Source organism: Psammomys obesus, unplaced genomic scaffold (genome assembly GCF_907164565.1).
Source record: "Psammomys obesus unplaced genomic scaffold, mPsaObe1.curated_primary_1811, whole genome shotgun sequence".
In the NCBI taxonomy this organism is placed as follows: domain Eukaryota; kingdom Metazoa; phylum Chordata; class Mammalia; order Rodentia; family Muridae; genus Psammomys; species Psammomys obesus.
The window spans coordinates 4269184-4297053 of record NW_026587556.1 but is presented as its reverse complement, the minus strand read 5'-3'; the positions used below and the strand labels follow the sequence as shown (position 1 = coordinate 4297053).

At 39.6% G+C, this 27870-nt stretch overlaps 1 protein-coding gene and 1 pseudogene across 1 annotated transcript in view; one reads left to right on the top strand and one right to left on the bottom strand.

Moving 5' to 3' along the window:
• Positions 1-21218, bottom strand: part of LOC129674049 (EF-hand calcium-binding domain-containing protein 5-like) — a 55865-nt pseudogene extending 34647 nt beyond the window's left edge.
• Positions 1-27870, top strand: part of Hecw1 (HECT, C2 and WW domain containing E3 ubiquitin protein ligase 1) — a 295620-nt gene that overhangs the window by 1030 nt on the left and 266720 nt on the right. The window lies entirely within an intron of this gene.

Genomic DNA, 27870 nt, shown 5'->3' with positions numbered 1-27870 from the left:
TGGCAGGGACACAGGCTGCAGAGATGCCCCAGCTTGCTGTGGTTCCGGGCACAGCTAGCCTTAGTCTGCATTGAGCTGACAGCAGATAGCATGCGGGGATTTTCCTAGCTACTGAAGATTTTTTTTTTTTTTTTTTTTTTTTTTTTTTGACGTTGCTGTAGTTTTGGGCTTACTTCTGGGATCTGCAGTGGTGTGAGTCTCCCGTGTTTTCCTTCTTTCTCTGAAAAGATAACTGTGCTGTATTCAGCAGAAGTGGATACAGGAAGAACAGCATAGTTCAAAAAGGGGGGGGGGGGGGGGGGCTCTTTTCCTGGACTTTAAAAGGTGGTTTGGGAGGGTAGGTGCCCTACCTGAAAAGGCCACCCTTAAAAGACCTCAGCGGTGTTGTACTCCAAGGCTTCTCAAAGCAGGTGGCCAGGTCTGCGTTTCTCAACAGTGGGACTCTCCGGCTGTGGCTATCACGGTAATTCACTCTAGCTTGGGGATTTATTTTGAAAATGTGTTTTCCACTAAGAAGGGATTACAATCCAAATGCCTATCCTAATATGAATGTGTGTGTCTGTAGAGACATAGGTTGTGGCAGAACTCCCTGTTACCCGAGTCCTCTGCTTGCTACCTCCTCTGGGCATTGGCAAAATGAAGAACTATTTTAATTCCTAGACCAACAGGCAAATTGGGGTCTGGAGTATTCTTTTTTTATTTTTTAAATAAAACATGTTCTGACAGATCCACGCTAGGACTCCAGTCTAGTGCAGTTGCCTTCTTTGCAGAATTTTTGTGGAGGATAGATTTTCATTAAGACAATTGCCTAAATTTATTCAGATTGTGACATTATTGACGTGGCTCAGGAAGGCCACATCCTGAGCTGGAACAGCGCATCATGCAGAAGCATCATGCAGAAGCACTGACTGCAGCTGCTGTTATTTGTGGATATAGCATCATTCAATCATTCCCTTCACACTCTGGCTTTTAAAGATGGGCCTGTTGAAGCTGTGCCTTCCATGCTTTATAAATGACTATTAATAAAGGGCAGATGTAGTCATTAGAAGAAAACTCTTAGTTTCATTCTTCAAGTGTAAAGTGAGTTGGTCCAGTTAATTCTACTGTTCCTTCTAGTTCCAGCACTCTTTGATCAAGGAGACAAGAAAAGTTAGCCAGGTTAGAAAAGACAAATAATCATAGCCCAAATAATGGAAGCAAACCATGGCTTTATTACAGACCTTGCTATTTTTACATCTTAATTTTTTTTAACTCCAGCATCTGCACTTCTCCTATAAATGAAATTAACTAATGACTTAAAACATATTAACTTTAGTCCACTAGAGAAAGAGGCCTCACAGGGGAGGGAGCTGAGGAGCCGGGAAGAGAGAGGAATGCATTGTGGAACAGGTTCTCTTTAAGATTTAATTGGTCTGACAGCCTCTCCTTTGAGAGGTGAGAATTTACTTTTCCAACTACTGATTTTTGTTTGCTTGTTTCTAATGAAAGAGTGTAGACAGATATTTTTGTCCTGAGCGGTGGCTAGCAATAGCATCAGGTTGACTTTCTCTGTTAAGGTTTGGTATTGTTCATAATTCGTGCTAGCATTTGCTGTTGTTATGATAATGAATGAGGCAATGGTAAACAAAGTGTGTTGTTTACTTCAGTAATTAATAAAAGTTAGACCTGGTGGGGCATTTAATCATTGACTCTAGCTTAGCCATACAGAACACCACTTTCAGGTACTAATTTCCCTAAAAGTTGCAATCAAAATAACATCCTAGAATAATAGTACCTGCCAGGCATAGTTCACCGTTTCTCCTAGAGCCATTTCATCCACACAGCTAAGTTAGAACCCATCACACTGCAGTTACCTAAGTTGTAATGGGTTACATCCCCCTGTTTTAATGTTGGTCTGATAGCTCAGGCCAAGCTCATTACCAGACTCTCCTCACATCTCAGCAGCACACCTCGCACTTTGCCTGGCACCTGAGCTGTGGTGGGCAGTGTTTACTGAATCAGGTCATGGAAATGTTCTGTAATGGTATAGGCAGGAGGTAGGTGGGTATTTTCTGCTTCGTGAGTCAGTTGGAAGAATCAGAGAGGTTACATAAGATGCTTAATGGAAATGGTAAGCAAGGACTCCAATCCAGGCCTTTCAGCAGATGCCTCAGAGGGAGGCTTTACTCCTCTCAAGAAAACAAACAAAACTATGTAGAAAGGACATCAAAATGCTGTAGGGTTGGGTTATTTGCCTATTTTATCTAGTCAGCCACTGCTTTGTTCCATCTTAGCATTGAAGGAAAATTGTTTTGCCCAAATACTCTGTCCTCTAACTTGTACTTAAACGGGAGACCAAGGCATTGCTGCCCCTCTTCCTCAAGCTAGATTCTACTGTCTAGTGCCTGCAAGGATGGCAGACATGTCTAGGAAATGCCATGGACTGACCCGTATTTGTGCAAATCATGTTTGACCACTATATGTTGTATCTCTGAAATGACCCAGCAGTTAGAGACAAACGTATTTCCTGAGCCAGCTTACTTTGATGGAATCTTCATCTAGGCAAATTCCGGAATGGACAGGTAAGATGTACAGACATTGAGACTTGAGGACAAATCACCTTAGGAAACTAGGAAGCCCAGTACCCTGTACTCTTCCTGCACTGAAGCTCTGAGTAGCTTCATTCAAGTAACTTGTCCTCTCTGTGATTTGCTTTCTTCTTTAAAGGTGGAAAGTTTAGATGGACAATGCTACAGTCACTTCGTGACCACAGTTCTGTTTGTTTGTATTTGCTTTATTCTGTTGAGCAAATTGGAAGGTGAAAAATAGTTAATTAATGATCGAATTAACATTTTAAATTTGTGCATATTCTGTGATGAGTGTAGAGTAACTTAAGGCCACTTGTTAGCACATGCAGGCTTTTTTGTAATTTTCTTGAGCCTTCTGTTAACCATGTTCTCTTAAGATACAGTAATTTGTTCCTAATTTTAAAACTAAATGTATTCTGTTAAAGAAAGGAGGTTCCTGACATTTCTTGTTCCTACAGTGAACATCTTTTCCATTGAAAGATGTACAATTTCAGAGATGTTTAGAATATCAGGATTTGCTAGTCAATGGCTTTGCTTTCGTCACCATAGAGGGTGTCTTCTGAGTGATGTATAGTCAAAGGTCTTCCCTGAAATTCACCCAACACTTTCCCTTTTCACTTTCTCTAATTTCCATTTTGCCCTCTCATTTCACTTCAACCTAATCTCCTGAAACAAAACACCTCCCCCATTTTGAATGCACATACTAGAGTTACACTGCCCCCTTCTCGTGGGCAACACCAAGGAAGCTGGCAGAGTCCCATGACTTCCTACTTGTCTTACCCATTTCTGCTTTCTGAGGTTTACTTGTATGCATTCCTTTTCCAAAGTAGGCGAGGTAGAGAGGCAGTCGGAGTCTTGGGGGATGCTGTAGAAGTTAGGCTACTGTGAAGTACACAAACAGTTGGAGTCTTCAAAGACTTTGTGCTACCTCTGTGTTTTCACAGACTTTCAACATCACCCGAAGTATAAATTCCAAGCATTTGTGTCTTTAAAGTCTCTCTTAGATATTTTAGGAAACATAACAGCATGTTGATTTTATATATCCTGTTCGCTTATGCACATACATGGGGTTATTGGTAAGTGGCTATTGTGTTCTATGGCACAGGCACTGGAGGATAAAATGACAAGAGTAGGATGATGATAATGGTGTGGTTATTGAGGAAATACTGTAATGACCACTAGACTTCTAGGTCACTGAGTTTCTATGGCAACAAAACATATGCAATCTGAGCACTGTGTGACCAGCAGTCAGACTTTTTCTTGAGTTACCAGCATGAAGTTGAGTGCACAAAGGACAGAAAAAAATAAAAATACGGTGTGCAGATGGGCTCTGCTGGTGTTATCTATTTGCATGTGATATTTTTGGATGAATACAGTGGATGAAACTTAAGCCTGCACTGAGCAGGGGGAGGGGCGCGCTAGAGGAGAGCACCATCTGTGCCCATGGTGGTGAACACCATCGTGGAGACTTCATTTGGGGTCTCTTTTTGTATTTCGTGGAACAGATTTTTCATTTCACACTTTCTAGATATATTTGTATTGCACAGATGTCAGGGAAGTATCATGTGTGTGAAAGGAAAAAAAAAAAAAAGACCAAAATTTACTTCCATGACCAAGGACTATAACTCAATCGCTTTGTCCTTAAATCAATACCTGTTTAATTTGCAGGAATGTCCTCTCCTTTTTCTTTTGGAGTTTAAGCCAGAGAAGTTTAAGAAGCAGAAATCTCTGTCCCGTTAAATATTAAAAGGCAGAGAATTAAGCAGTAAAAAAGATGGAGAGATAACATAGAAGATCAAGCGAGTAAAACCTGTCAGCGATTCGTCATCTGTCTCCCCCTAGGACCAGCTGAAGTGACTAAAGGATATAGAGGGAGGCTGTAGCTTAGTGGGCAGAGTGCTTGTCTAGGATGCATGAGGCCCTAGCTTCCATCTCATCATTGCTCCAGGAGTGGCGGCACAAAGGCCTCTAATCTTAGTGCTTGGAGGTGGGAGACAGACACTGGCGAATCAAAAGTCAGTCCTGGTCACAGAGGGAGTTCCGGGCCATCCTGGGGTAACACCACAGAATGTTATCCATAGGTTAATATCCTACAAAGGATTTCTGTTATTCTTTGCTATGTCTAGATTTCCTTTTACCTCTGTGAACAAGACTTTCTGGGAAGAAGTTGCATCTGCAAAGACTGGTTGATCAGCACTTTAGCCTTGTAAGGAATGTGAAATTTTTGAGGTCCAGAGCCTAATTCAGATTTTCCTTGGGAACTCTTTAGCCCTCTAAGTAGCTGTTCCTTGCCTACCTCGCTGTTGTACCTGCCATCCTGCGTTTAACATATAAATCCAGAATTAATATGCAGTTGACTGACAGATAAAAAACCTTTTGGGATGTATTAACAAGCCCCACTTTTCATCAGTGAAAGGACTAAGAATGTTGTCAGCTAGCATCTGAGTTGTCAGCTAGGTCTAGAGCTGAGACTCTTCCACACGGCTGTAACTTGCCTCTCCAATGTTGATTTATGACTTTCTTCCTCCTCACAGTATAAAAACTCCATGAAACTATTTCCATGTTGGAAAAGGAATTAGGGTTACCCAAATCTGTGTTCCTTAGCTATACATATTCGTATTTGGCTTCAGATTAAACTCTTACTCCCTTTGAGGTGAGAGCTGTGCTTGCATGGACAGGTGTTGTGCCTTGTGTGGGGTTCTGAGCGAATAATCCAGTTCTCACAGCAGGAGTCATTTGGACGGAAGCAAGGTACTGTAGAAGACCCATTCAGTCCAAGCTACCTGAAATTCTTTCCTCTGGTAGCTTGTTGGTGAGTTCTTTTCAGGCCTCTCTCAAACTTCCCTTAGAAGGGCTGGTGTTCCATTTGTTTGTTCTGACTGGGTATTTCATAGATACCTTTCTGATTTGGGTTTGCTTTCAAAGTTTAAAGTATCTCTTTTGTTTGTTTGCTTTGGAAGCATTTTGGTCTAGACATTTTTTTTTTCCCATTGCTTTCAGGTTTCCAAAGGCATTATGCATTCCGACTGGCTTGTTTTCATCTGTTGTTTCATTTTAAACCTTTGAAGACATTTTGGTTTCTGACTTCATTTCTGGTTCAGTTTGTCTTGGTTTTCTTTGCCTTTGAAGTGATTTATTACGTTTTCCCTTTGTCTCATGATACTTTAAAATATCTAGCTTTGCCCCCTTTCTTGTGGCTTCTTCTGCTTATTTCAGACTTTATCTTAGAAAACTGGTGAGTGCCCAATCATCAAAAAAAAAAAAAAAAAAAAAGATAAGAGGCACTTGTTCCCACCAACCCAAAAGAGTTGTCTGTGCAGTGGCCTCATCAGGAAATACAATAACACCCACCCTTCTTCTGGGTCAGAAGGAACTTCATTCCTGGTCTGGAAACACATAAGGCTTGATAACCCAGTATCTTTGAGCACACTGATATTTTTACAAATGTGCAGGATAAAATCTAGACCCAGTGGAAGAGGATGGAGTGTGAAAGTCGAGGAAGTTATTGGTCAAAGCAGCATGATCCAATTCTGCTCCAGGACACAAATCCTTAGCTACCACTGAGAGGCTTGTAAGTTTTATTTTCAGGAGGAAGGGGAGGAGGGGAGGAGGGGAGGAGGGAGCAGGGCTAACGTTTCAGAAAGGAGGAAGTATTTAGAAATAAATTACCATCTGGTATCCTAGGTGACTTTATATGTGACACTTACAAACTTTCAACGTACAAGTGTTTGGGGAAAATGGGGAGGCTTAAACACAGATAATTTGGCTTTATTTGCTTTCTGTCCTGTCTCCTCTGCATTCGATGAGGGTGATAGCTTAGACAAAGGGAGGTCTGCTGTTCCTTTCCCTGTAAAGTTCTGAAGAAGAGGCTGACTTCTGTAATTTTTAAGGTTAAAATAAATAAATTTAAAACTTTGTATGTTTTTACTTTCTGGAAGATTAAAAAAAAAAAAGCAGAAGTTGAGAAGATGGCTCCTTGGCTAACAGCATTGGCAGCTCTTCCAGAGGACCTGGGTTTGATTTCCAGCACCCACATAATGGCTCAAAATCATCTGAAACTCTAGTTCCAGGGAACCCGATGCCCTATTCTGGCCTCCATTAGCACTGCATTTATGTGGTAGGACAACAAAACACAGGTACACATAAAATAATAAAACAACTTAAATAAACTTTCTATTTTTTTAAAACTAGGTGCACCTAGATTGCATGTAATTGTGTCATGTGTGTTTGTGATAACTTTTAATGAGTTGTGTCAAAAGAAACTTTAATAAACCGTGACCGTAACGGTTTCTTTTAATTTATTTTTATTGTGTGCTAAAACATTATTTATAGCATGCCTAATTAAAATGCACATGTGTGTATTTACAAATATAAATATTTTGGTAACGCATTAAAAGGCCTGAGAAATATATATGCCATTTCATAAATTCAGGTACTCAGAACATCTTAAAACTTTATGAAATAATATCTTTGTGTCTATCAATTATTTCATAAAACTCAAAAGCATTTACTGTTAATATAAAACAATGCTCATTAGAGTCAGAAGATAAATATTTCATATTAAGCTATAAAGCTTAAAGTGATATTCATAGATTTTGATAAGATTTTCCTTCAAAAAGAGGTTCTGAATTAAAATGCCAATTAAAAATTTATTTCACACTTGGATAATAGTCATGGGTAACATAAAAACCATAGTTTCTTTTCCATATTTTCATAATATTAAAATGTTAAATGTAAAGTTTTTATTAAAGGTAGACCATGTGTAAAATAATGAATAGGTATGTTTACTAAAGATCTTTGTGTTACTGTACCCCTTCACAATGAGGACTACAGAAGACATTCTTCAAATAATAACATGAATAATATTAATAATAACAACAAAACATTAATAATAACAATAATATTATTAAACATTAAAACCTTGGTTTAGAAAATTCATGCATGTATGATTGATTGTATATGTGTGCCCTGTCTCCCTGTGTTGTTTTATATAATTTACTTGGTACTAGATCAGCTTGTAAGTAAGTGCACATATAAACTGAAGTTATTAAATTGTCCCGGTTCCTCTTGGCTCCTCACAAAACTAAAAAATGTAAGGGAAACGTCCCAACTCCAAGTGCCCCAACAGACTGAGAGGTGACCACCTGCCCAGTGTTTCAGTTACTGGAATACAGCTCTGAGCCTTCTCGATTCTGCTTCTATAACATGGGCTGTATTACCTGAGAATATAATTAATTAGAAAAGATGATTCCTTCTGCTCCACAGTGAAATTTTTTGTACTGGATAATTACCCTCCTTTGCGATGCCAAACTTTTTGTTGCACAGGCCAAGAGGCTGACTTCTCCCTGTGCTTTTAGATGTGCTCTGTACATATATGTACACACACACACACATATATATATATACTTAATTTACATTGTAAGGATTTTAAGGATATTTTGACCACCCTTACCTCTTTGAAAACAAACAAATGAATGAACAAACTTTCCAATTTTTTCAGTCAAGCCTCTAAACACCTTCCCCCATGGTCATAAAAACAAACAAACAAAAACAAAGAAACAACAACAACAAAAATAAAACAAACCTTCAAGACTTATAAGATCATTTTAAAATTTACAGATAATCTTAAATTCTTATATTATTATAATATGACTGGGGCATTTACCAATTTCTGTATTTTTAGTTTAAAATAGTTTAGGTACAATTCTTGTTAAATGACTTACATACAAGGCTAGAAAGATGGCTCAGTGGTTAAGAGCACTGTCTGCTCTTCCAAAGGAATCAGATTCAACTCCCAGCACCCACATGGCAGCTCACAACTGTCTGTAACTCCAGTTCAAGGTGGTCTGACACCCTCAAACCAATGCACATAAAACAAAATTAAATAAATTATTTAAAAAATGATTTACATACTTATTACAAAGGTAGACAGGTGGCTTAAAAGGAATACAGTAAAAATAATGTCAGACATTTTACTTTGCTTTAGATACCTCATTTCTAAAAAAAAAAAAAACCAAAAAACTCTAGTTTTTAAATTGATTTACATTAAATTTTTACTTTTAAAATTTACTTTAAATCTTCCAAAAGACAATTTGAAGTATCTGTATTTTAAATCTAATTTCTTACAACCAAAGAAAACAAACTTTTTTCTTATTAAAAACATATATACTATATTATATTTCTATAATATATATATAAATATATATATATACACATATACAATATAAACCTGGTCTAGCCATTTTTATTACTATGAAGATACAACAAATCTCACACCGTAAATAACCCTATAGTATGCTTATGTGTAACAAACAAACAAAGTAACTTAACTCCCTTTACCCTTCCTAGAGGTACCCAAAGATTTGGTGGAATCTTCTGTTTAAATTATACAAAAATCATCAGTACACACTATCAGCAACATTCATGATGTTTTATACCTAAGCACTGTCTCTTGGTTAAATAAGCGTCTACGGTGTCCTTTTGTACAGTTAGATGGGACTTACACCGTTAATGTCTGTATGTTTCTGTAAAAGGAATGAGTACTGCAACGATCCCTTCTGGTCCACTTCTATTTTTGACCATTAAAATGAAAAGTAAGATTTGGTTATGCCTACAAGGTTATAAAATTCTGATTTTTAACAAGTTTGATCTCTTGTTTCTATCATTGCTATTACTATTTGGTCCATTAAAAAGAAAATCTTGTCTTAAAAGAGTTTTAAAAGAATAGTATGTTGTTATCAAATTTGTTCTAGAATGTGACTTTCCACTTACTGTAACAAAAATCAGCCAGATTTAAATAAATAAATAATTATTAATTTATTTATTACTTCTATATAACCATAATTTATATAATATGTGATTGATATAATTTGTTAATATATCCTATTACTTGTATAATAAATAATATAAATTATATATTAATTTATATATATATGTATATATATAATAAAACAGATCAGGTCCTCAATCATAGAGAAGAGCTATCATAATTTAAATATTGAAAAATCAGTCTTTTCTACATTTATGGCTAGCCACTCCACATAAATAACTATTAAGTTCCAAATGGACAAAAGAAAAAACTAAATTTAAAAGACAATAGATTTATTTAAATATTCTAAGTATAAATAGGATAGTTCAGATGGTACAAATACATGTATAAATACAGGGAGAATGTAGAGTTAAACTAACTTTATTAAAAATATGTCGATGTTGGTTGTTTAAAATGCATATTTCTTTCATCTGTTACCTTCAGACTAAATAGTGTTCATGATTATCTTAAGTATAACAATCCTATTATATGTCACATTTACATGTTGTATCAGATAGAACTGATGAGAAAAAAAAAAGCTGGATCAGAATCATTATGCTAACAAGTTTGATACAATGCAGGAGGTTTTTCTTAATGGCTGAACCACCAATTCCTTTCTCCTAAGAACTGCTGTGTTCACTATTACCCAGCCTTGTCTATATCCAATTCTAGGAATGCGCCTTCCTAGCTGCATGGGACATTATACCACTTAAAAATAACATGTGCCCCCTGCAAAGCACAGACTGGGACAGGTTCTGGACTAGGGATGAGAGCTATGAGGAAAAAAGCTGTGTCTGCAGAAGCTGTTGCGAGCCGTGTTGCAAAAGCTGATTAACCGATGGAGCGTCAGTGGTTTGGAGAGGTTGGAAAGTTCTGGGCCCAGAGCCTAAACCATTTATCTAGAGCTTTCTGACGCCCTCCATATAGCTATTCTGTGTTCACCTCGGCGTTGAAAGGAAAAATGGGAAAAACAGAGAGTGACGTTTCATACAGGTAGAGATGGGGAAAGAAGGGAAATATAACACAAAGGACGTCTGAAAATCTACTTAATACGACTTAATGCTACATATGTGGTTTAAATAAAGTTATCTAACTTGAGCTGACAGTGCTCCTCCGATAGCCACAGACAATCCATTGTGCAGCAAGACTTTTTCCTGGCAGATTCAACGCACATCTACTCAGATCAGAAAGGGAGCCCACAGCAGACCCAAGTACAGACACACCAAACTCCAGGCTGGTGAAGCAATGCATTTTCCCGGGGTTTCTTACAGGAACATGGGAGCAGCTGCATCATCAAAGCCCACACCGCATGGGTGATAGTTCACAAAAGCTGGAAAACCCAGGGCAAACTGTACAGCCTGAAGGCAACCGAGCAGGCTAGCAAATACCCTTTCTAGTGGGCTCAGCTGGTCTTTATTTCATCTAGACAGCCTGCCTGGTCTCTGCTTCTTTCAGATTGGAAGGTCAGAACCACTTGGCATCAACAGCATCTCGTTTCCATTTCAGCTGGAGATTTTATGGTCAATGTTATTGTCTTTAATGGTCAGGGGAACAATATGGGAGTAGTTGGGGCATGGGAAAAATAGTAAAAAATAGATACTGTACTGAATTCTCAAAAAATACATGAAAACATCAAACAATAACAAGTATCACTAGCAGGCTAGAACAATTTTGTTTAAAAAAATCATACAATATGTGTTAATCATGTTTTCTGCTCCCCCAATTATACCCAGATTCTCCCCACCTGTTCACCCACTCAACTTTATTCTCTCTCTCTCTAAAAATTAACCCAAGAAATACAAAATGGAAACAAAAACAAAGCCCAATAAGACACACACACACACACACACACACACACACACACACACACATACACATAGACCCTAAAACAAAGCAAATTGAAACATAGTCCACAAAAATACCTCTGAGCTCCTTTAGTGTTGTTCAGCTACTCCTGGGAATGCAGGCTACCTTGAAGTGTGTGTTGTTGATTATTAAAGTTTAATATTGATTTATCTTTTAGTTACACAGTGGTTTTCCTAAACCAGCTGTATACCCAAATCACCACACGGAGACTAGGATTTATTTAATTAACCCAGAGCACAATGCTGGGCAATAGTTACTTCATCCTAAGCCTGCAGGCCTGCATAGTTTCCGCCCATTCAGATTTCCCACATTATACTCGCTTATAGTCATATCTTAGGTCCGGGTGATCTCTCCTTGAGGTTCTAAGTCCTCTCTGACTCTGATTCCGACTCCTCCCACTCTCTTCCTTCTCCTCCCCTCTGGACCAGGATATCCCAACCCTATTCTCTCCATTGCTCACCATTGGCTGGTTTTTTAAATTGAAAATATAGAGAACAAATGGTGGCATGTTTACACAAACTTGAGACAGGTGATGCTTAGAATAAACATCACAATGCAATGTCCAGATGGAAACCAGACAGTGGGGTAGAGAAATCAGCATTTGAATGAACAAGGGTACATTGTATACATTCCACAAGAACGTTATACCAACAAGTGTGCTTGATATATCCAGGAAGAATCCATTGAAGAAAACTGACCATCTCTTTGTCAGTGGGTATCATTTACAGTTAGCTTCTTGATTAGGGGTGGGAGAGCATGTCTGCTTACCCTTCTCAACGCTGGGATCCCATATGGCCTGAACCTGTACAGGCCTTTTATATGCTGTAACAGTATAGTGAGTTCATATTTTCATCAGTCCTATTTTGTCTGAAAGACCTTGAGTGAAGCATCATCTCTGGCTATTATAATCCTTCCACTTCCTCTCCCACAGAGATCCCTGAGTCATGAGGAATGGACTTTGAAAACATCTCATTTAGGACTGAGTGCTCCAAAGTTTCTCACTCTCTGCATTGTCCATTGGGGAATCTATCTATTAATTCTAATATAGTCAAGAAGAAGCTTCTGTGATGTGGGCTGAGTGAGCTCCTGATCAGTGGGATAGCAGTATGTTATTAAGAGTCATTTTACGGCTATGTCCTTTAGCAGAATAGTAGTAATATTTTTTCTTCTAGGCCCATGACCTATCTAGTCTCAGGTCCTTGGCTACTTTAGCAATGTCAAGTTTGAGTTTTATCTCATGGAATGGGCCTTAAAGGTAAGCAGAAAGTGATTGGTTACTCTCATAACATGTGTGCTAGTTTGGCACTAGCTGAACTAACCCACAGTCAATGATATAAATGTTATTTTCAACAGTAAGGCACTATCTCTCAAATAAACTTTGCAAATATTTTTCATCATTTTGTTATAATGAAGTACAATGTATCTTTGTTAAAAGCTTATCTTTAGGTCATGATGTGACATCTTTGGGGAAAATAGTGAAATCAGAAAGTTTTTTCCTCTCTTTCCCAAGAAAGAGGGGAAAAAATATATATGTATACACACGTATATATTATTTTACTTTCTTGATGCATATAATAAACATGATGGATGTTTCAAGCTTCTAAAGATAAATTTGACCAAGGGATTCCTGGGTCACAAATCAAAATAAGATTTTGTATGTACAATATATATACATTGTATGTATATATATATATATGTATAATATATATACACACATATATATGTATATACATCTTTAGACAAATACTAACACATATACACAAAAACCAGAGAAAAATTCTTTTTCTACAGACTTTAAATGGTGATTATTCAATAGGTTGGGGATTTTTTTTTCATAAATAATATTTTGACTGCAATTGTTATTTTGTTGCACAGTTTTCTCTCCAACTTTTCATAGTTATTAGTCTTCCTTTGCTGACCATGGGTTAGCCTAAGGACAACATAAATTTACAGGGTTTGTTCCTTTAATAGTTCCAGACTGTTTTTAAGGATTTTAAATATTATGCCGAAGCATCTAGGCTTTTTGTCGTTGTTATTCCCCTTATCTGGACATGAATAACTCCTTTGAATTCCCATTTTCACCACAGTAAAGTGCTTCCCTAACATGTTTAGTGTGTCAATTCTGTACCTTTATTATATTTATCCGAGGATTTTATTGTGTTTTCCTTTCTTCCCCTACTCCCCTCACCCCCAATAACTACCCTGCCTTCATTTAGTAATATTTTCACTTTAAAAGTATTGTTTCCCAGTCTTCCTCTTAAGTAGATATAGTCATATGACATACTGAAATCTTCAGAGATATATTTGGGAATCAGTAGGTGGTGCTTCTGAGGAAGCTCTTTAAGGGAGCTGACTCATCTGGCAAGCTGTAGACCTCTTTACTCTTCCACCATTTTAGATATAGAATCTTGTGGTGACTAGAAAGCTAAGAGCCATTTTGTAATCTGAGGCATTTTGCATTCTTTTGGCATCATGTGGTTGCCATATCAGCTCAGATCTGTTCTAAAGGTGAAAGAAAAATAAGTACCTCCCTTGTCTAGGCAAACACTGGGATTTTGCTTGGAGCCTCAAAAACCTTCTCGAATAACAAAGGTAGAGTTTTCAGTAGTTGCCTTTTTATGCATCATTTTTTTTTTAGTTCTCTTTCCTACAGCTCTAAGTTAATTTTCACTTCATTTTTTAAAAAACCTGCTTTCACATTTGTGTATCTATGATATTTTATTCAAGACACACAAGTATAATTTATAAGATTTAAAAAAAAAAAAACATTTGCCCTAGATTCTTTTCAAACTGCATTCTTCCAAATCCTTATATTTGTACTCCTATTTGACTGCTGGTGATGGCATATCCCTTTTTCACCTTTCACTCCGAACAGTAAAGCCAGGTTGATGTTGACCAGGTGACAAGAGGTACATATTTCTAGTCTCCCTGTGACTTTGCCAGTACTAGAGAGCCCTGATGTTGATGAGGGGATGGGGAGTGATGTCAAGAAGCAGCCACTCATTTATTATTATTATTATTTTTTTTTTTGGTATGTAATGGTTTGAAGGAGAAAGAACCCCATAGATTCCTATGTTCAAATAATTGGTCCCAGTTGGTGGAACTGTTTGGGAAGGATTAAGAGGTGTGGCCTTGTTGGAGGAGGTGTGTCACTGGGAGTGGGCTTCAAAAGACTCCTGCGGTTCCCTGTGTGTTCTTTGTCTTCTCCTTGTGGCCTGGGACATGAGCTCCCAGCTGCTGCTCCAGCCACCTGTTGCCATGTCTTCATCTCACCATCGTGAAGTCTAACCCTTTGGAATCATAAGCCCAATTAAACTCTTTTATGAGTTGCATTGCCTCCATCACCGTGTTTTATCACAGCAATGGAAAAGAAACTAATTTGTTTTCAATAGGAATCTTCACACGGTTGTATGTGGCTCTGTGTTCACTGGGACGGGAGTTTTTACAACTAGTAATGAGAGGATGATAGACTTGTGGGACTCTTCCATTCTCCGTTCTAAAGGGAGGTTGAGTCTAGTCTCAGAGCAGAGAACATCCTTGCCTGGTATTCCTTCCCAAGATGGGTTGGGCTTAAGAGGCTCTTGCAACTCCGCCCCCCCCCAACCTCCAGGTGTGGTAAGAGGTTACAGGAAGGAGAGTTGGGGAGAACAGGCAGGCTATGTGGGAGTGATAACCACTTTCTAATAATGAATGACCCTTGTCTTGGCTGTTCATCTGAAATACGTGTGCCCTACAGATGGCAGCTTCCAACTCTGTATTCTTTAAGAGTTACTCAGCACACTGGAGGTTTGCTATCCAATGTTTCCACAAGGTGCTAAAAAAAAAAAAAACCCTCTTCTCGTAGATCTGCAAGATATGGCTCTACATTTCCCGTGTCAGTGGGAACATTACAACTGAGTGATATCCTCCTGCCCAGGATTTTCTTGATTTAGCAGTGACTTACTGAGACTACAAGATGTTTCATGCAAAAAATTTCTTATCGTCTCAACTTTGTGTCTGAAACCAAATTTACAGCTTTTCCTGGTAATTATAGTCTAAATCTTACATTTCTGAAAACTTGTGTGCAAGTAAACATGATGGAGTTAGGCAGCCTCCACACAGAAGATAACAAATACCCATGAAGTTGCTCCAGAATTACACTTCCCAAACTTCCAGTTGTCATTGGTCTCATTCTTTGCTCAAGATTTAGAAGTTAATGTCAGAATGTTAGGGATCACAACCTGTGACCCAATCAGGTTTGGCCGTCCCTGTCCTCAATAAGCCAACAAAAGGGCCAGAATAATAGTGGAAAGCAGAAAAGGGAGATTTATTTAATGTGACCACACGGGAAAAGGGGACAAGGAGATCTAGCAAACCCCTCAAGATCATATTTAGAGTCTTAAAGTGAGATCAAAGTTTGAATGAAGAGCCAAAGATATGCTCATCCACATGGTCCCAAGAAAGGTGTGGTCATGCCCACCATTGTCTCGGTCTCACGGGCTTCAATTTCATCCCATGAGGTCTTTGGACAAGATATTTTCCCTCTAGCTGGGAACTTTTCCTTCTCCCAGCATGAGAGTCCTAGAGAGGTTCACATTTCTTTGGAGTTCATTATTTCGACAGTGTTATAAGTTAGATTGAGAGGCACAGGGGATGTGTTAGAACGCCAGCACTTCTGCTAGATCAATGACAAGAATCGCTGAAGCAGTGTTTCTGACCTTACCTGTGGGCCCTTTTCCCTACATTCAAGTTCTGGTTCCATCTTTTTTCTTACACAGAGCACTTTAGTTTTTCTATTTGCCAAAGGATTTCTACCTGCGTCCTCCAACCTGTGACACAAGGTTCACACACTGGGAATGAGCCCCCAGAGCCACCCTTCTCCTTCCACCACCTCTTACCAACCATCTGTAAGGATGATTATCTCATCAAAATGTGTCCAGCACAAAGCATCCGTACTTGGATTTTATGGTTGTCTTTTTTCCTGTAATGCTTTCTGTGTATGTAATCAATTTAAATTTTACCCTCTTCCAAAGATCTAGCTGAAATCCATTTTCATATGTTCCTGATACTTTTTAAAAACAATATTGCCATTACAAATGGATTATAATATGCTCAGATTCAGAAATTATTTCATAGGTTCGTGACTTCTTGTCAAATCACTGGTTAACAGTCACATTTACCCCAGGAGGATAGTCCAGTGACCCTGCTTACTGCTTCCTATGAAGGAACACCCGCACTCAACAAGTCCAGCTGCCATGACCTTTTAAAGCCTCCACAGCCAGTATTTCCTAAGTTTGCCCTACGAGACAGTGCTGGGAGATAACATGTTAGTAAAAGAAGACTGAACCCAAACTACATGATAATGTAATTAATTAACATTACTTGTGTGTATATTGAAAACTAAGAGGCTTTGTAAATTTCCAGGTAAACCTTACAGAAAACACAACATTCTAATATAAACAATTCTTTATATTATGCATGGAACTATCTTCAATAACCATGCTCTTGGCTTTGAATGAGTATATGTAGCAGATACAAAGCAGGAATCCTCTAGGGAAGCCCTGTCAGAACTATTATTTTGGCATGACTGGTTGGGTGAATTCTAGGTAGAGAGCTTTTTCTGCTCTCCTTAAGGATGGTCATCTCATTGGCTGCTTTGACTATAAATATCTCTATATCATGAGATAAATAATAATAGTAACCTCTGCTGGATATAGTTTACCTGTTAGCTGTCCCTAAAGTACAGTGCTTTTTGTTCCTGGGCTATTATGTGTTTCTCCTTTGCCTTGTCACAGAGTCAGGGAGGCAGCCTGAGCTACTGAAACACTGAGACACTGAAACAAGCCTGAGACACTGAAAGCCTGAGACACTGAAGCAAGCATATTTGAGTCTGAAGTGGGAGGGGCAAGTTTCGTCTCCAGAGCCAGCTGCCCAGTGAGTTTGAACAGCACAGGACAATTCCACAATATTACCTAAGCCTAGCAGCTGCTCTGCTCCACCCGCCTCAGCTTTTGCTCTAGCAGCCCCTATTTAGTCCACAGAAGATAAGATTTCATTGTGGCATGCCTGAACTAATTAAAAAATATCAGTAATCATGCAGACCACGACCGTTTAATTGTTCTTAGCAAGATATAGAGATTCCCTCAGGATGGAAGAGGTCCCTGATGTCAATTGGACTTTTTTTTTTAAACAAAAACATTAGTATTTAATAATTGTATAATATGGAAAAGGTGTAACCTGCCCCTGCTTTGCCTACCTGTTCTGAGCTAGGTTCAATAAAGCATATAGTGATGGTGGAAGTGCCAGATGTGATAATGAAGAGCCACCTGATGCCAGTTATCCCAATGCTCAGGATGTGTTCCCTGCTGTGAGCACAGGGATAGGCCTGCTGAAGGCACTGGCAACATCCTGATAGAATCTGATCTCTTGAGTTACGAAGATGTTTATTTTGTGAGGATCTTGAAGAATGTCAACTGCAAGGACCCCAAAAATCCTCATATATGCATCCTGAGGAAGCAGAGCCAGGAATGACCCATTATGTTCATTCTTACTTTGGGAGTTGTTCCAGAAGAAAATGTTTTCATGATGTTGAACTTGGAGGACAAGGATTGGCCTGCCTTCATCCACTGTAAAGCTGAGTCCCTTCATGTCCCTGTGGAGCACTTTGCTCAGTACAAATGGAACATCATCTAGGGTACAGACACATTCCTCAAAAGAACATTCCCACTGACAGGCAGGAGTAGGTTTTCCTCTAACAGGGAAATGTAAGCACTGATCTTGTTTCCATGAGCCTTAGCATCCTGGGTGAGATCCCTAAAGGTCTCAGTATGCACTGGCTCCAGTGACACTTCACTTGTCTCTGCAAGTGAATCTGATGTAGCCATTTCTGTCTTACACAATTCCTCAGACCCACGGTATGGCTCCTCTCTAAAGACTTCATCAGGAATTCCACAGCACTTTGCAGAACTTGGTCTTCACTGACGCTGAGTTCAGATACCACTAATTGCCTCTGAAATTGTTTTGAAGACCTTCATGACCAGGACGTGGCTTTGGAAATTGGATGTGCAGTTTAGCATTCTTCATAGATTCTCTTTCCATTGCCTCCTTATAGGTGTACAAGAGATCATCAGATCTTCATTGTATCTTCATTCAGATACAGCACACCCGAGCCATCATTGTCACACTTCTGAAAGGGCTTCTAGGGGAATCCCCCATCAGACTCAGAAAGCACTTTTGTCTAGCCTGTTCTAAGGCTCTCATTTTCTCTTGTTTTGTTTTAGAAAAGCTCTTCTGAAAAAAGGAGGTTGGGCTATGGCTCACACTTAAGGGGGTGTCTTCACCAAGAAATGTCTCTGGAGTTGCACAAACTGCAGCAAACTGAGCGAAGCTTCTCCCCTTTATTTCCTTGTAAGTCTGATTATTCCTAACAATCGCATTTAGGTCTGTGAATCTGGCGTAACCATAGATTAATTAGGCCTGTTCCTCATCTTCAGATCTGATGTGCTTCATCTTTCAGTCACAAATCAAAAATTCACCTGACCAGTTGGGGCCCAGTGGCCTGTAATCCCAGAATTCAGGAAAGCAGAGGGAGGAAGATCACTGTTGAGTTTGAGGGCATCCTGGACTACAAAGCAAGTCCAGAACCCTGTCTTAACAACTCCCTCCCACCCCCAAAAATTATTAATCTAACCATGATTTTCCTTCTATATATTGGGGCTTGGGTTCACAGGTTTTGGCTTTCTGAGGATCATATTCAGAAGCTCCTGAAAGGTGGTCTTTTTTTTTTTTTTTGCTGCTTACCTGGTGAATGATCTTTTTTGGCTGTATGTGGAAACTTCCTCATGCTGCTCAGAATCCATGGTAGCTTGCTCTTCATTGATGATGGGCAAAGTCTTTTCTTTTTGAGATTTCATTTTATCGAACTTTGAGGTTTACCTTTCTTTTACAGCACCACTCTCTTGTAATTGTGAAGCTGAGCTCGTACCCTGCTCTTCTAGAATGGTGTCTGTCTGTGGTCCATATTCTGACTCATAGTGGGGTTCTTCTGTTATGGACTCTTTATGTGGTCCATATTCTGAAACTGACATTTTGCTACCTGCTGACCCTTTGCTGACCTCTGGATGTTTTGTGCTGTCCTTGATCTATCACTGATCCTCTGACCCATCCTGTTTCTGAACCCCGACGAGACCCAGGATGTACAGATGACCTTCTGTGTTGTCCAGCTATTGCTCTTCATTTCCCATGTTCTAGAACTGAGCCTCTCTGTGATCCTTCCCCTGTGGTTGACCCTCTGTGTGGTTCTTATCTGACACTGATTCTCTGTTTGGGCTTTGTGGTGTCAGCTACTCTTGTTCTGCTGGCGAGCTTCTGTGAGACCCTTGCTCTGCAACTGACTCTCTGTGTTATCTTGGCTCTGTCCATGACCTCCTGAGTGATCCTTGTCCTGAATCGAATGATCTGTAGGACCCTTTGCCCTGTCCTTGTCCTGTAAGTGAGCCTCTGTAGGGTGTCTGTTCTCTCTGCCAGCTCGCTGTTCTGAGACTTGTGTGGGACTTGGTGACTCAGTTGCTTAATCCAATGCTTGCTCTGGTCTGCAATGGTCTCCCTCTCTGTGCTGCTGTGGGAGATTTTGATCTTCCTTTTCTTGGAAATTTCCAGCAAGTTTTTCAGCCACTAATACATTCATCTTTAAGAGTTCATCAGAGTCTTCATAAATATGCTTCTTAATATCCATGACTTCCCAGAACTCAATCAACTTTATCACCTCAAAATTTATTAAATAGCCCTTGCCTTGGGTTTTCAGAGTAAACTCCTAGTGGTGTGTGAACTTTTATCATAGAATGCTTCCAGCAAGGATAGTGTCCTCTGCAGATCCCAGGTTTTCACCTTCCCACTGTCACAAGGCAGAAAGAGTTCAGCAAACACTGGTCTCCACACAGCAGTTTTTAAAATCTCCTGTAATTCTTCTGTGCAGTGGCAAAGATGTTTAAGGAGTTCCCTGAATCTTCGCTTTTCAAGTCTGCAATGTGTAAAGAAATCTATTGGATGTCAGATGCAGTTAGGTGTGCCCTGAAGAGATGTAGCTTGGGTATGCTTTGGAAAGCCTCCAGAGATAAGAATGCTCTCAGCTGGACCTTTTATATCAAAGAAAAATAGATCCATAGGCCAATAGTTTGAAACATAGAGAGGGTAAGCTTTAGGGATCAGGAGGACAGAGGTAACAGTGTGGAGACAGGCTCCCGTGGAAAGGGAAGGTATGTGGAGAGAGACAGACTGAGAGAAAAGTTTGATAGGGTGGGAGCTAACTGGCCCGATCCAAATCTGAGAGAGATTCCCAAGGGATTGGGTCTAAAAGTTAAGCTAATAAAACCTGATATGCCAAAACAGAGAAATAAAGGGAAGGGCATGAGTAGAGATTAAAATGAGACTTGAAGTTGGGGAACCTCTGGCCATTTACTGTTCCACTGGAAGTATTTTGTTGCCCTTCTATAGCTGACAGGTTTGAGGATGCCAAATTCAGGCCAGCTATTTGGGTTATCGAGGATATATTGGGCACTTATCAAGGTCCAGCTTGTGGCCCAAATGTTCTAGAGAAATAGAGAAGCTATCATTTTTACTGTAGGTTGAATAGGCCAGTTCTAGTTTCCTACCTGGTACTTCCTTCAGTTTGGAAATATCACCAGAATAAAGATCTGAGAGTTCTTCAGACCTCTCTGAGGGACCTTAAGAAATGAGGGATTCTTAAGAATGAAAGATCCCCAGGGTCTGAACTGAAGTCAAAGTCTCTGGGCACTATTGGATATCCTTTGTCTGCTTAGGAAGAATGCCCAGAATTGTGTATGTCTCCTAAAACTGCAAATATGGACCTCTCAAGTGTGAGGGGTTGAGTTAGAAGACAAGAAAAAGAGTGAATTTTCTCCTCTGCCAATAAGGAGCTGAGACCAAAACAAAACAAAACCCTGCTCCACTCACGTGGTCACAAGGCTGCTAGAAACCATGACCCCTAATTAAATTAGGTTTTCAGGTCACAACTGACTACCAGAAAGCCATGGAGGGTGGAGCAGCTCTTAGAGTAAAGTTAATTAATTAATTTTAAAAAATGATGAAAAAGGGAATATGGAGAAAGCACCTGGTTGAGGAAAGGTTCCACCTGAGCTGAACCTAGAGGGTTTCCTGGGTTTCAGCACAAATGTCAAAAAATAAGTCAGTGGAGGAAAATCAAAGAATCAAATCAGTTGGACTTCAAAATGACAAGAGCAGAGTTTCATCAGAGTGAGAGGCTGGCACCTCAAACCCTGAAGTTTAGTATCCCAGATACGGGAGAACACAGAGTGTGGGGTCTGAGATGGATTTTGTAGTCACACATATGGATGGGGAGAGCATGAATGAGATGCTTTTCACAACTGCAAGGTGGGAGATAAGTCAGATTGCTCCGTGGTTCTGCCACCTCTGGGCTCCTCTAGGGCGTGTGACAGTGGCTGGCTGCTTTCCAGAATCCCTTGGGTGGCAGGTTTCCTGAAGCTTGACCCTTTTTTATGGCCCAGGTTTTTACGGTGGGGGATTTCCTTTACCCACCTCTAGAGAGCAATACTTGCATCATTCCTGTAAGAATACACAATAAATATATTTGGTTTTTCTTTAGCTAAAGAGTCAAAATAATGAGCCTCCAACTTTGAGACAAATATGTTGCTTTTTGTGTAGTCAGAATTGTTGCTGTTAAGATTGGCATTAACCTGGTGGGGCTGGGACTATTAGAAAGCAGGGTAAAGACATCATTTCCTTCTTGCCAAATGTGCTCAACGGTGTAACCAGTGATGATGATTAAATAGCTCCGTAATGAAGCATAAGTTTTGTGTTTGTTTTGTTCTTTTGGCTCCTGAAAGCATATCTGTTCCCACATTCACAGTAAATTAATCATGGAGCACCTCGGATCTTTCCTTCTGAGAGGCAGCAGTTGGGGGTTATTTTGGGGAAGTTCATTTATCATGCTCTTCAATATTTCTTGTCCTCATGGCACCATTACAAAATCCTAAGTTTCCCAACTGTATATGTACTTGCTTGCATGGTCCATTTATCACTGTGAAAGAATTGTTATCTTCCTAATCTATATAACATTTGTTTTTAACTAAGTTGAACAACGCGGACTGTGTTCTGGCCTCATAGAATACACACACAACACACACACATACATACACACACACACACACACACACACAGAGAGAGAGAGAGAGAGAGAGAGAGAGAGAGAGGAGAGAGAGAGAGAGAAGCCTAAGTAACATTTTTAGGACAATGTTTTCTGTAAATTTGCTTTAGAATGCAAATAATGAGAGGAAAGATTTCCAGGGACAGATAAGGTGGTTTGAACAAAGAGAAATGGGTTTGTTTTCTGCAGGACTTCACAGTGGTATCTGTCCATGAGTAGTAAAGCTCCCTCTGGGTAAGGTCACTAGACTGTTCAGAGGGACCGCCCTGTCCCCGAAGCAAACAGATCGCATGTACACACTGCCTCCAGGAGGACGCAGGGACGGCGAGGGTCTAGGAATTAGACAGATTTCCTGAAAGGCAAACACAGGGAGAAGGGCCATAACTAGGTAAGAAAGATGGTGAGCTTTTGCCTGTGTGCTTTTGCCTGCCAATAGGGGACCCTACTCATTTACTGGCTCAAAAACTCAAGACAGGATCAGGACATGTTTACATTAAGCTGTGGGCCAATCAGCCATCTGTCTTATTTAAAACTGACCATCCCTAAATTAAGAAAATCCTTCAAAGACTCTTAAAATAACAAAATAGTCTTCAAGCAGAGGCCTCTGGGTTCTCTGTGTGCTCTGTATTTTGCACTTTGCTGCTCGCCAGTGTGTGTGTGTGTGTGTGTGTGTGTGTGTGTGTGTGTGTGTGTGTGTTCCCTCGCCCCTAATAAAAGCCTTTCTTTACCGGCTGATCTGTCTGCTGCTGTCTGCTGTGTCTGAGATTTCCCGGCCACAGCTGCATTGCTACCTGTTGCACCCAATTTGCCTTTTAATTCTTTAACTGGCAGAGAAAATGAACCTAATTAAGACCCTAGACAGTAACAATGGGATCACAGAGGGGGCTACCACAGTGTTTCAGAAGCTTTTGGCACGAAGCTATTTTTCTTTAAAGCATCTTTGAAGCGTGTTGTCTAATGAGCAGTACTGTGTCAAGCCTCTAATCTGCTGGAAATGTAGTAATCATGGCAAAATTGGAGTTTGCCAGGGTTTAGCCACTAAAATGCCACCAATTTGGCTGAGAAGTTCTCAGGGACCCTTTGAGAGAGAGTGTGAGTGAGTCTTTTGAGCTGCCGAGAGTTCACAATGTAATCTATTTCCTGGCTTGAGACTCCTGCTTTTCTATTTAACTGATAACACTTTAAAAAAAATACTTAGTATTTCAGTTAATTTAATATATAAAATAACTGTAACACATAAAATATATTCATATATAAATATAAAATGAATAACATCATTTGGGTTTTTAAATGGTTTTTGTTTTGTTTCTTCTGGTTTATTATATTTTTTTACTCCTAATATTTTTCTTTTTATAATGCCCTTTGTTTCCCTTCGCTTCTGTATTTACATTTCTTTGATTTTCTTTCTTAGTTCAAATTGATTGCATTTTGTCTTACTGGTTTTATTTCATGGCTGATTTTGAGGCATAGTCTGTAGAAAACAGATAGCATGGTACCTAAGCAAGTACAGTTGGGGCAGATCACAAGTTTGACGACTGTTTTTACCTGTTTCTGTCTGGGCTCAGACAGGCTGCTCCACTTTTCTTCAAGCCTCAGGTTCTGACCTTTAAAATGGACCTGGTTGATGAACTGTTCTAAGTCTTCCATGAAAGACATACATGTGAAGACCCCGGCTTGGGACCTGGATGAGAAGTGTCTGCTGAGGTTATTTGTAATGTTAACGCTCCGACAGTTTGATGGTACCCTGTAGTTTCCTCACAGGAGTCTAAGTCTGTCAACCTCAGTGCTTCATTCACCTTTACTTACTCCCAACCTGTGGCTTTTAAAGAGGCACAAACAAACATTCCATCCACTGGCTGTATTGGGATGGAGAAAACTGAAGACCTGCACTGAGAGGTGGTTCTTTTCATGGCTCACTAGTGGCTGAAAGCTTGCACCCTCTGGCTGTATTGGTCCTTTGCCTGAATACCTGAACCACCAGGTCACTAGAAGACTATTCTCCACAGAAGTCAGCTTTCTAGCAAGTGTTGTGTGTGGTACATTGGCTCCTGGTAAGAGGACCTGCCTTTAGGCTACCCCTGACCTCGGGAGCTGGTGGTTTCTGTTTTGTACACCTTTCTGAAATGAAGCCAAGAGCAAGACATTTCACTTGGGTTCTAGTATCATATTTACTGATTGATGTGGATTTTAGTGATTTTTTTCCATGTGAAAGGAACCAATTAAAAAATTAAATAAATTTGTAGCAACAGGGGCATTCCCAGGATCTGGATTACACCAGCTCCAGAATGACCACATCCAGACTCACCACAGAATGACAGGATTCTTCCTTCTGCTTCTCAGCCTCTCTTAGATTGGATGCACTTGAGCTCAGTAGTTTATCCTTCCTGAAAAATCTGAATATTATGATAGACTAGATTCAATGTTTACTCATTTTCCTGTATTCCAGATTTTCCACAATGATGAACAATTCTCTGAGGGACTGCTGTTGGGCTCTGATTAAAAAGTGAGGAGACTGCTTTTGTTTCTTCACATCTGGTCTGGATGATACCTTGTACCAAGATCACCTAAGGGTGCTATTTAACATACAGACTCCAAACTACAGAATAGGACCCTATATTCTAGTCTCTTGTACTAGGACAATGATAATGTGAATATTGCCTGAACTCTGCATTTTAAAACAATTTTTTTTTGTACATACCAGTGTTAGCTTTGCCACCTAAATTAAGAATTTCAGAAACCGGTTCATACACAGAAGCTAATACATTGACTCTTAGCCCCAGCAACCAACCTTAATCACTGGTCCACCTTGTCCAAGGCTGGCAGCTGCTGCTCTGAAGTCCACTCTGCCTTGCTCTGGTTCGGCTTCTCGTCACATAAAGCAGATAAAGGAATTCATATTCCTTGTCTCAGCTCCAGCTGGCTCCAGGGTGACTCTCCACTCTCTTACATTACTTCATCCGCTGGTTTGGTTTTTCAGAGGATCTGGTGCCATTTTATTGAGTTTTTATTTCACCACTAGACTTTGACAACAGTTTTTGGATACTCTACCAGGCTAAACTTCAGGGTCTTTATCATCTATTTGTTTGCTTTCTGCAAACTTATGCTCAGAAATCACAGCAGTGATTGGCTTGTCTTGCAGTTTTGCCTACTCTACAAGGATGGGTCATAGTGTATGCGACAGAGCCTAATGCCCACTCAGCCGATGGATGCTCTCCCGGGCTAGCAACATGCTGCTACAGTTTGAAAAACAGAAACTGTCTTTAGGCGATGGCTCTCATCCCCCAGTGCGAGCCTGTAGTTGTTACTGTAGGAATCCAGACCCACTGTGCCTAGGCAGCTGCAAACTCTATTATCTATGACGTTTGACTAAATTCTTCCTGGCTGTAAATGGTTCAGTTTGCCAAAAGTACATGGTCATTCCAAACACTCACTAGGAATGCTAAATCACTTACCTTATTTGATTATCAATTCAGAGGGAAATGAGATCATGCGTTGTCACAGCTGAAAGTCTGCAGTGATCCAGGTAGCTTTTGTTGTTGTTGTTTTTTTGGATTCACAAGCACAGCTTTGACTCACTAACAACCACAGCCATTACTTCCCACTGAGACCTCCTACCATATGTGATAATATTGCTGTCTCTGGCAGGTTCTAGAATCCCATCTAGACTACCAAGCTTACTCATCTTTCACTATTTTCTTAGCTTCCTCCTAGATTATAATAGCTTCTCAGTCTTTCCCAGTTTCTGATAATCTTGGCAGTTTTGAAAAATATTGGTCAAGTATTAATAGAAGGTTCCTATGTTGGGTTTTCTTTTGATGAAGAATTTCACAGAGATAAACTGATATTGATTCCTACATAGTTCATTCATCATATACAATGTATTTGCAATATGTGTATGATTTGTTGCTAATGTTATTGACTTATAGCTACTCTCACTTATAGTTAGTCATTTATAGTTACTGATCGGTTTCAGATAGGTTTTCCCATTGTGACATTCTTCTTTCTGTACAGAACTCTTTGGAAGGAAATTCCTGTTCTGGATTCACTCTTAGCAAGTAGGGAGTATATATGCTTCTTTGAACATGAAATTCTTCTTTAACATGAAATTCTTCTTTAGCATGAAATTCTTCTCTGTATTAATTTGTTGTTATTTTATTTTTGTAAGAATGGACTTGTGAGTACTTACCTTATTTTTTTGAGTTATAACTCTTAGCTTTGTTACTCAAATCCTCAGCCATGGCTCCCTTTTCGTTGACCCTGCCCCATGTCTCTTTGACGCTTTGCCTCTCTGTGTTAATTTGTTTTCTAATGCTTTGATAGGTACTTTTTGCTACAATATAATGTAGGTTTTGCAAGGTAACTCATTAAGACCTGGCTCCTGGGATTAAAGGTATTCAGTGGTTTCAAAACCCATGCAATTCAATTTTATACAGGAATATCTATCAACCTCTGGCTTTTTTCTTCCACTTTCAAAATATCTTCTCATTTCTAAGGACAGAATCATGGATGAGTTTAGACATAAGAGTCTGCTCATGTGTCATGCTAATTGTTTCCTTAAAAAACTGAATATATGTGCTGTGTTGATATGGCATAAAGCATTCCTCCCCCCCAAATAATTTACTAATTCTCTCAATAAGGTTCACTTTACACTTTAAAACTTTGCTGTTTTTGATTTTGTGCTTGTCTGTCTATGTGGTATGTGCATATGTCCACAGGTACCCACAGAGGCCAGAGTCATGAGATCCTGTTGGAAATTAAGTTACAGTAACCCACCCAAGGTGGGTGCTATAACTGGATTTGGGTCCTCGACAAGCACAATAGTACTTTTAACTGCAGAGCCATCTCTCCAGCCCTGATATTTAATACAGTTTTTTCTCTGCCTTTTAGTATTAAGATAGTGATTGACTAGATTTTTGGCTGTATGAGCTCCATCCATTTGTCTTTTTAACCCAGTTGATGGAGTCATTAGTAATGTCATGTTGTTCTGCTCTTGCCTTCCTTTTTATATCGTAATGAGCAGTTTCTTAAAGTAGGAGTGTCTTCTTGCTAAACAAGTCTAGAGAATATATATCTACCTTTACTAGAAAACTGTGTCTGCTCTAATTCATTGCCAAAGGAGAGCTTCGTGGCACAAGTGCTATCCAAAGTATGGCTGCCGGGAGCAAAGTATGTGAAAGTTTCACATTCAGCTCAATACTCAAATTTCCTGTGTTACTTTGGGATGGAGTAGAACAAAAGAAAACAAAGCAAACATCGACGTGGACTTAACAGTTTGGGGCCTTTGTGGAATGCTTCTCGCTGTATTCCCCCTCTTCTGTGTACTGTGGTGCTATAGGAAACAGCATACAGGAGCTGTGCCTGGATTCCCTTTGGAAATGTGTGATAAATAGAATTCATGCTCTTTCCCACCACCTATACTGCCCCGAGGAAGAGTTTGTATCAGACTT